Source organism: Marmota monax, unplaced genomic scaffold (assembly GCF_021218885.2).
Source record: "Marmota monax isolate L192 unplaced genomic scaffold, Marmota_monax_Labrador192_F-V1.1 WCK01_AAM20220418_F8-fsc00019, whole genome shotgun sequence".
NCBI classification, from domain to species: domain Eukaryota; kingdom Metazoa; phylum Chordata; class Mammalia; order Rodentia; family Sciuridae; genus Marmota; species Marmota monax.
Genome location: NW_026695242.1, coordinates 10531361 through 10539750, shown reverse-complemented (window position 1 = coordinate 10539750; position 8390 = coordinate 10531361). Strand labels below are relative to the sequence as shown.

The window sequence follows — 8390 nt, the reverse complement described above, 5'->3', positions numbered from 1 at the left end:
ATTTCATTGAATATTATATTGGTTGGGGTAGTTATGGCCATTAATTTTGCCTATCCAATAACATAGAATGTTCTTCCATTTTATTTCTTTTTTTTTTAAGAGAGAGAGAGAATTTTTTTTAATATTTATTTTTTAGTTTTCGGCAGACACAACATCTTTGTTTGTATGTGGTGCTGAGGATGGAACCTGGGCTGCACGTATGCCAGGCGAGCGCACTGCCACTTGAGCCACATCCCCAGCCCTGTTCTTTCATTTTCTAAGGTCTTCTTCAGTTTATTTCTTCAGTGTTCTATAATTTTCATTGTAAAGCTCTTTTACCTCCTTGATTAGCTTAATTCCCAAGGGTTTTTTTGTTTGTTTTGGGAGGGATGTTTGTTGGGCTTTGTTGGTTTGTTTTTTGAGGTTATTGTGAATAGAATGATTCCTTATTTCTTCCTCAGCTGAATCACTTTTGGAATATAGAAAGGCTATTAATTTGTAGGTGTTGATCTTGTATACTGCTACTTTGCTAAATTCATTTATAATCTCTTGAAGTCTTTTATTTATTTATTTATTTTTCGGAGGGCACAACATCTTTGTTTGTATGTGGTGCTGAGGATCGAACCTGGGCCGCACGCATGCCAGGCGAGCCAGGCGAGCCGCTACCGCTTGAGCCACATCCCCAGCCCCTCTTGAAGTCTTCAGGTGGGGTTTTCTGGGTTTTCTAGACATAGAATCATATCATCAGCAAACAGAGATAGTTGGACTTCTTCTTTTGCTACTTGTATCCTTTTGATTTCCTTTTCTTGTGTGATTTCTCTGGCTAATGTTTAAGGACTATACTGAACAGGAGTGGAGGGAGTGGACAACATTGCCGTTTTCCTCATTTTAGAGGAAATGCTTTTAGTTTTTCTCCATTTAGTATGATGTTGGCTTTGGGTTGGTCATAAATGGCCTTTACTATATTGAGGTAAGTTTAAATTCCTTTGACCACTAGCTTCTCCAGTGTTTTTAACATGAATGGGTGCTGGATTTTATCAAAGGCCTTTTCTGCATCTATTGATTTCATTACATGATCCTTGTTCTTAATTCTATTTAAGTGGTGAATTACACTTATTGATTTGTGTATGTTGAACCAACCTTGCATCCCTGGAATGAAACCCACTTGATCATTTGAATGTGGCTTGCTATATTTTATTAAGAATTCTTCATCTGTGATCATCATGGAAATCAGTCTATAGCTTTATTTCCTCAATTCATCTTTGTCTGGTTTTGGATCAAGGTTATACTGGCTTCATTAAATGTATTTGAGAGTATTCCCTCCCTTTCAATTTTATGGAACAATTTGTTTAAGAATGTTGTTAGTTCTTCTGTGAAGTTCTGGTAAAACTCAGCTGAGAATCCATCTGGTCCTGGGCTTTTCTTTTTTGGTAGGTTTTTAGTTGCCATTTCAATTTCTTTTTTTTTTTATTTTTTTAAAGAGGGAGAGAGAGAATTTTAATATTTTATTTTTTAGTTTATGGCGGACACAACATCTTTGTTTGTATGTGGTGCTGAGGATCAAACCCGGGCTGCACACATGCCAGGCGAGCGCGCTACCGCTTGAGCCACATCCCCAGCCCGCCATTTCAATTTCATTACTTGATATTGATTTATTTATGTTTTCTATATCTTCCTGATTCAACTTGGGCAGGTCATATGTATCTAGAAATTTGTCAGTGTCTTCAGATTTTCCAGTTTATTGGAGTATGAATTTTCAAAATTGGGTCTGATAGTTCTCTGGATTTCATAAGTGTCTGTGGTGATATCTCCTTTTTCATCTCTGATCTTGATTTGGGTCTTCTCATTGATTAGTTTGGCCAAGGGTTTGTCAATCTCATTTATCTTTTTAAAGACTCAACTCTTCATTGCATTGATCCTGTGTATTGTTTTCTTGTTCTCAAATGCATTGATTTGGCCTAATCTTAGTTATTTTCTGTCTGCTAGTGGTTTGGGGGTTACTTTGTTCTTCTTTTTAGGAAAAAAAAAAAGAAGGTCTTAGAAGACCTTGAGATGGAGCATAAGCTTATTTATTTGGGACCTTTCTAATTTGCAACTTTTAAATTAAATATTTAATTTGATTATTGAATAGGCAACATATTATCATGGTTCAAATTACCATGGTTCTTTTTTACCCCTGTCCTGCCACCAAGGTCCTTTCTGGAGGCCACCAGGTATCAGTTTCTCAGTTTGTCTCTATATATGCACACACACACACACACACACCAAAAAAAAAAAAACCAACCACTCTACAGATATATCATTTCAAAACAAATCTGAACCTTGCTTTTATTATTTAAAGATATATCCTATATTTCTATACAAAGAGTTTTCTCATTAAAAAAAAATGGTCTTTGCTGACTTGAAAGCCCTGGGCAGGTAGAGTTCACTGTGTCAGAATGGATAGACCACAATTTATTTAACCAACTCCCTACTAATGACCATGAAAGTTGTTTCCAATCTTTTGATTTACCAAAAAAGAAAAAATTGTTTTTAAGAAAACTTGTATATATGACATTTTCTGTTTTTATTAACAATTCAAGATGCTCTAGTAATAATTTCCATCACTGCAGCCTCTGGTAACTCAAATGCCCTCTGGATGTAGTATTCACTGCCTCTGGCTCATGAAAGGTATATAGCAAAAACTAATGCTACAAAAAATGTAGGTCCAGAGCCTTTCCTATAGATTGAAAAGTGTCATTTATAAAGCAAGGCACTAATAGAAAGTCCATGAGACCTACTCTATTATTGTTTCCATTTGAAGAATCTTTCAGGGGTGAAATGTATGAGATTTTTTTCAGCTTCCACATGTATATTAAGACACAATCTCAACTCCTTTGCAAGACTGACTTGAGGGTTCATTCACTTTAGAAACTAATTTACTTTTAAAATTCAGGCAAGGAGGCTTATACATGATGTTATCTATTGCTTTTCCTGTTCCTGTTTTCGCTATGAAAATTAGCCAATATATCGTTCAGATCTACTTGTGACAATTTGATCTTGGTTTACGTTCATCCAGACTTGAAAAATGACCACTGCTCAAGCAGATTGATGCTTCCTGAGCCACTCATTTCCAGCACTTATTAATATATCAGCACTACCTTCAAGTACTATGTCTTTCTGAATTATTCTTTGTTTTCCCCCACTGCTTTTTAAGCTTCATTAAAAAAGTAACCCTCTAACCATTTTTCTCAAGAGGTCTCTATAAAACATCCAGCCTGTTACTGACTAGGCTATATGCTCACAATTCAATTTTTTAGTTTTCTTTTTGATTGTCTATTATTATTACTCTAGCATTTGAGGATTTCTTTTCAACAGGGAGGGTTTGGCTATATGGACAGCTAAATTCCACCCCCCCACACACACACACACACAAAGCTGTAACATTTTCTAGTCATGATTCTTTTCTAGCCTTCAGTATCACAAGATCTGATGGATGTTGTCCTTCTTTTGTTGTTGCTGTTTTGAGATCGGGAGTCTCACTATGTTGCCGAAGCTGGTCTTGAACTCATGGACTCAAAGGATCCTCTTGCCTCAACCTCCCCCTAGTAACTGGAATACAGGCACAAGCCACTGCACCTGGCTGTCTGCTTTTTAAAATAGTAACAGTATCAGGCTGGGAGTGTAGCTCAGTGGTATAGTGTTTGCCTAGCATGTACAAGGTCCTACATTTGATCCCCAGCACCTCAAAAACAATTTTTATAAAAGTGATAAAAACTGCCTACATGATCAGTGATCCCAGCAGTAAACAAAAGATACAATTGGTTAGGACATTTCTGTACCGATTTAATAAAGAGACTATTTAGGGATGTATGGGAAAAGTACAGAGAAACCTCAAGGGACAGCTGAGCTGTCACCACCCCTGGGAGGGGAAGGAACATCCAAGAAAGAGAAAGTTCTGAATAGAGGGCTGTTCCAGAGGGAAAAACATTTTTTTCCGGGGGACACAACCAGGGCAAAAGTGATCCTGCAATGAGGGAACTGGAGTACTGATACACCCCCTCACTCACCTCCCTCCTTCTACTCTCCAGCTGGGCCTCCAGCTGCCAAAGGGACTACTCTGCCTCTGCAGTTACAAATAAGGCACAGAATGTGTCTGGAGGGACAATTATTTCAATTTGTCCTGTATTCATATAGTTTAATATGTATAATTACATTAACTGTGCCCTAATAATATTATTTAAAAAAAAGGACAACATCCATCAGACCTTGTGATATAATTATTGGGTCATTTTAAAATATTTTTTAGGGCTGGGGCTGTAGCTTAGTGGTAGAGCGCTTGCCTTACATGCATGAGGCCCTGGGTTCGATCCTCAGCACCACATAAAAATAAACTAATAAAGGTAAAGATATTGTGTCCATCTACAACTAAAAAGTATATATATATATTTTTTTAATTTTTTTTAAGGTGAGCTGGGGATATAGCTGAGTGATAAAACACTTGCCTACAATGTGCAAGGTCCTGGGTTCAATTTCTGAACATAACAAAAAATTATTTTTAATATATAGTTATATTAAAAATGAAATCATTGACTATTTCAAATATACAGAGATGTACAAAAAACAAGATCATGGGAACTCTAGTAATTGGTTAGCATACAGTACTTATAAGAATAAAATATTACATACTTTTTCATTAAAATTATTTTATTTTTCTTTGTCTTTATAATCATGAGTTTAACAAATACATATATTATACACAATGTATATACATTCTTATATTAGACAATACAGTAGCTATATCAAACTTAAGGAATCAATTGTACTCTTAAGTTACTTTTCTTTTTTTCTGTGTAACATGGCATACATCTTTGTGATATAAGCTTTTTTCATTTTTGTGTTATTTCTTTAGTATCTATATCCCCAATAACAGGGTATTGAAGCAAAGAATATGAGCATTTCCATATCTCTTCTTAATAATAATCCTAAATTGCCTTTCTAAAGAGTTGTACCAATGTATAGTGCCACCCGGAATACAGGGATCATAAAGTCCTTATTTCCACTGCATATTATTATCACATGCAACACCGGTTCTGTTTTTGCTTTGCTAATTTATCAGGTAAGCATGTTTATTTTTATTTATTTTGTTTAATTTGTTTTTCTTTGACTTCTAGTAGAGTTTCTATGTTTCACCGTATGTTTGTTTACCAGATGTATTTGCTGTTCAATTGATGACTTTCTACTGAATCAGCTAATGGTTTCCAAAGCTGCTGCTGAAATTGATCCTTGGGAAAATTCTTTCTGAAAATAACACAGCATCAGGTGATAAAAATAGCAATCTCAAAGGAAAGAGGCTAATGAATTTCAAGCTGAGGGTTTGTGGTCTTCATATCTGGTTTTTTGGAAAGTTTATAACTCTATTAGATTACAAAATTATCCACCCCTCCCCCATTGAATATCCTTCCTCATGTTTCAGTATTTAAAATAACTGTTACCTCCAAATATTGTGGCACACACCTGTAATCTCAGTGACTAGGGAGACTGAGGTAGGAGGATAGCAAGTTTGAGGCCAGCCTGGGCAACTTAATGAGACCCTGTCTCAAAATTAAAAATGCAAAGAACTGGGAATGTAGCTCAGTGGTAGCACACCCTGGATTCCATCCCCAACACAAAAACTAAAAAAGAAAAAGTAAATAAAATAACTGATGCAGAACTAAATGCAGCCTGGTTGGTACAGTGTCACACACCTATAACCACAGCCACTCAGAAAACCGAAACAGGAAGATCACAAATTTTGAGGCTAATCTGGGCAATCTAGTGAGAACCTATCTCAAAATAAAAAATGAAAAGAATGAGGGATGTAGTTCTGTAGTTGAGTGCTCCTGGATTCAGTCCCCAGTTCTGCAACAAATAAATAAATAACCTAAATGCAGCCTAAATGACACAGCAGCTACTTTCCATTCCTAACTGGCAATGTGAGTTCAATTTCTGCTTTGGGGTAGCTGGATTCCACTGACTGATTCTGAGATAATGTGGAACTAGTATGGTCTAAACTGTCACTCTTTCTTTCTTTTCCTACCTCACAGGCTATTTGAGGAAGTATCTTCTTTGACCTATCCAGCTCCAAGGTTGGGAGGTTCTTTTATGTCAGAGATTCTTGAACATTAAAAGAATCACAGGAAAAAAAAAAAAAGAATCACAGGAGGGTCACTAATAACACAATTCTGAACCCAGAAATCTACACTTTTTTAAATGACTGTGATGCAGGTGTGTCTATTGACTACATTTTGGAAAACACTAATGTAGATCCTTGAAAGTATATCTATATTGAAAATCTTCAAGTCCAGGACAGAAATACTGCTTTAAGGGCAGTTTAATCCAGGAAATAGCTTCCTCTGAGCCCATTCTCCAAAAGTGTCACTTTAGAGGAAATTGTCACAATAAGGCCATGATGCAATGGAAACGGTTGTCACCATGGGGCAATAGACATATCCTGAATATGTGTTGAAATCTAATGACAATTCATTATAACATCACTTAGTGATACTTAATAACACTTCCAACATTATAACACTTTCTTTCACCTAAAATGAACATCTAAACACACGTCCTAAAATGAACATCTAAACTTTCTCATCAGTCCCAACTCTGACCACAAAGTTTCAAATAATAAAAAAGTTTCCGATTTTAGACTCCTTTTGGGATCAAAGTATTTCTTTACACAACATTGACATCATCACTAGCCCAAACAATTTACAAAATTGTTAGATCATTTAAGATTTCTGCACAGTCTTATTCATGAAATATCTGCAATAGACAACAACGCCAGCAGACCATACTGTTATGGTATAGTGGCAAAGAACCAATCACACAGCTACTAGCAAATGCTTTCTGGGTGCACCCTTCTGTTACTACTAACCCAATGCTACCATCTTGTGGCTATGGAAGGAAATGTGACCCCCAACTTTTTTTTTTCCTGACTGTGTGAATATATTACCAGAGAAAAAAATCTGTACAATTCCTTGTCATGTTCTCCATCAGTTTTTGCCCTAGGTAGCACCTATTTGGGAGAATTTTGAAAGTATAATAGAAAAATATTCACAGAGAAGCATGAAAAGAAATTTAGATCTTAAAAATCACTTTTAAAAAAATGGTTGGGCTTTTTGTAAGAAATGTTCACCAAAATACTAAAATTGTGATGTATCACTTTGCTAAAAATCACTAAATATCAATTACACATTCTTCACATGGGAACTCTGCATCCTGAAATTCTTCCTGAAATGGAATCACTTAAGGAAGGATCTCATTTGATACCTAGGGGAAACCAGCCTACATTTGTTTGAAGTGCTTTCCCTGGCTTGTGTTTCTTCAGGGCTTCAATTATATATACATAACTAGAGTTCTGATGTCTTCTTTTCAATAGAGAAAAATCCTTCCAATGCCTTGTTAAACACCCAAAGTACTGATTCCCTTTCTTGCTCCTTCTCTGTTCCAGTTATAAATCTTAACCCTCATTACTAAAAAGCACAAAACTTTCACACATCCAAAAATATCTGTTTTGAACAAGAACTTGAGGTATACTCAGCACAGTTTTAGGCATTGTACCAAATGCATAATCAATACCACAGCACATTGAGATGAAGCCCCCATCCTGTGAGTAGGGGATATGGCCTTTCAGAGACTGATCCTCAAATAGGAATGAGGAATAGCAATATCCAGCACAGCCCAGGGCAAACAGTTAAAACAGATAAACACAAATGGCTTCTTCTCTAGTCCACTGAAAAGAGAATTTTTACCATATGTTTGTATAGATTTATCATAAGTACAATATTGGTGTGACAGCATGCTTTCATTGAGCATCTGCTGTGTGCAAGATCATGTCTATGGCAAGTGTATCCAATGGTGAACAAAACTGCTCCTGCATCAAGGAGCTCACATAATTCCTGTAACAATAGATGATTACCAGTGACAAGATAGTGTGATGCATGCTACAGTAGGTACAGGTTGGTTCATTGCTCAAGGACCACCTTTACTAGCAAGAAAGTAAGTGCTTCAAATTTAACAGCTTGCCCAACATCTCCAAGTTGACCATTCTCTAACCAAAGTGTCATGACCCCCAAGAGGAACCAACAATGGCTCAGAGAAGCATGACTTATTCAGCGCAATGCAAGAGACCTGGGTAAACTGTGTTGATTTGTGAGTTTATTGAGAATTTGTCTAGTCTTCTGTGACTCCTTCATTCTTTACCTCTGCCTCAACTTCCTGTTCTTGGATTTTCAGTTCTGTGTCATTCTCCTTATTCAAAGACACAGGGTATCAGACCCAAGTTGGACACATAGTGGAGGTAGTTTAGATTGTGATATGATAGAAAAGGAAACAGAGGAAAAATAGGAAAATAATTTAAGGGAGGGAAGTAGGTGGTATTTATAATT

At 36.3% G+C, this 8390-nt stretch overlaps 1 non-coding gene across 1 annotated transcript; it reads left to right on the top strand.

Annotated features, from left to right (window-relative positions):
- Positions 1-4270: 4270 nt before the first annotated feature.
- Trnav-uac (transfer RNA valine (anticodon UAC)) lies at positions 4271-4343 on the top strand. The gene has a single exon. It is a non-coding gene; the product is annotated as a tRNA-Val (tRNA).
- Positions 4344-8390: the final 4047 nt, after the last annotated feature.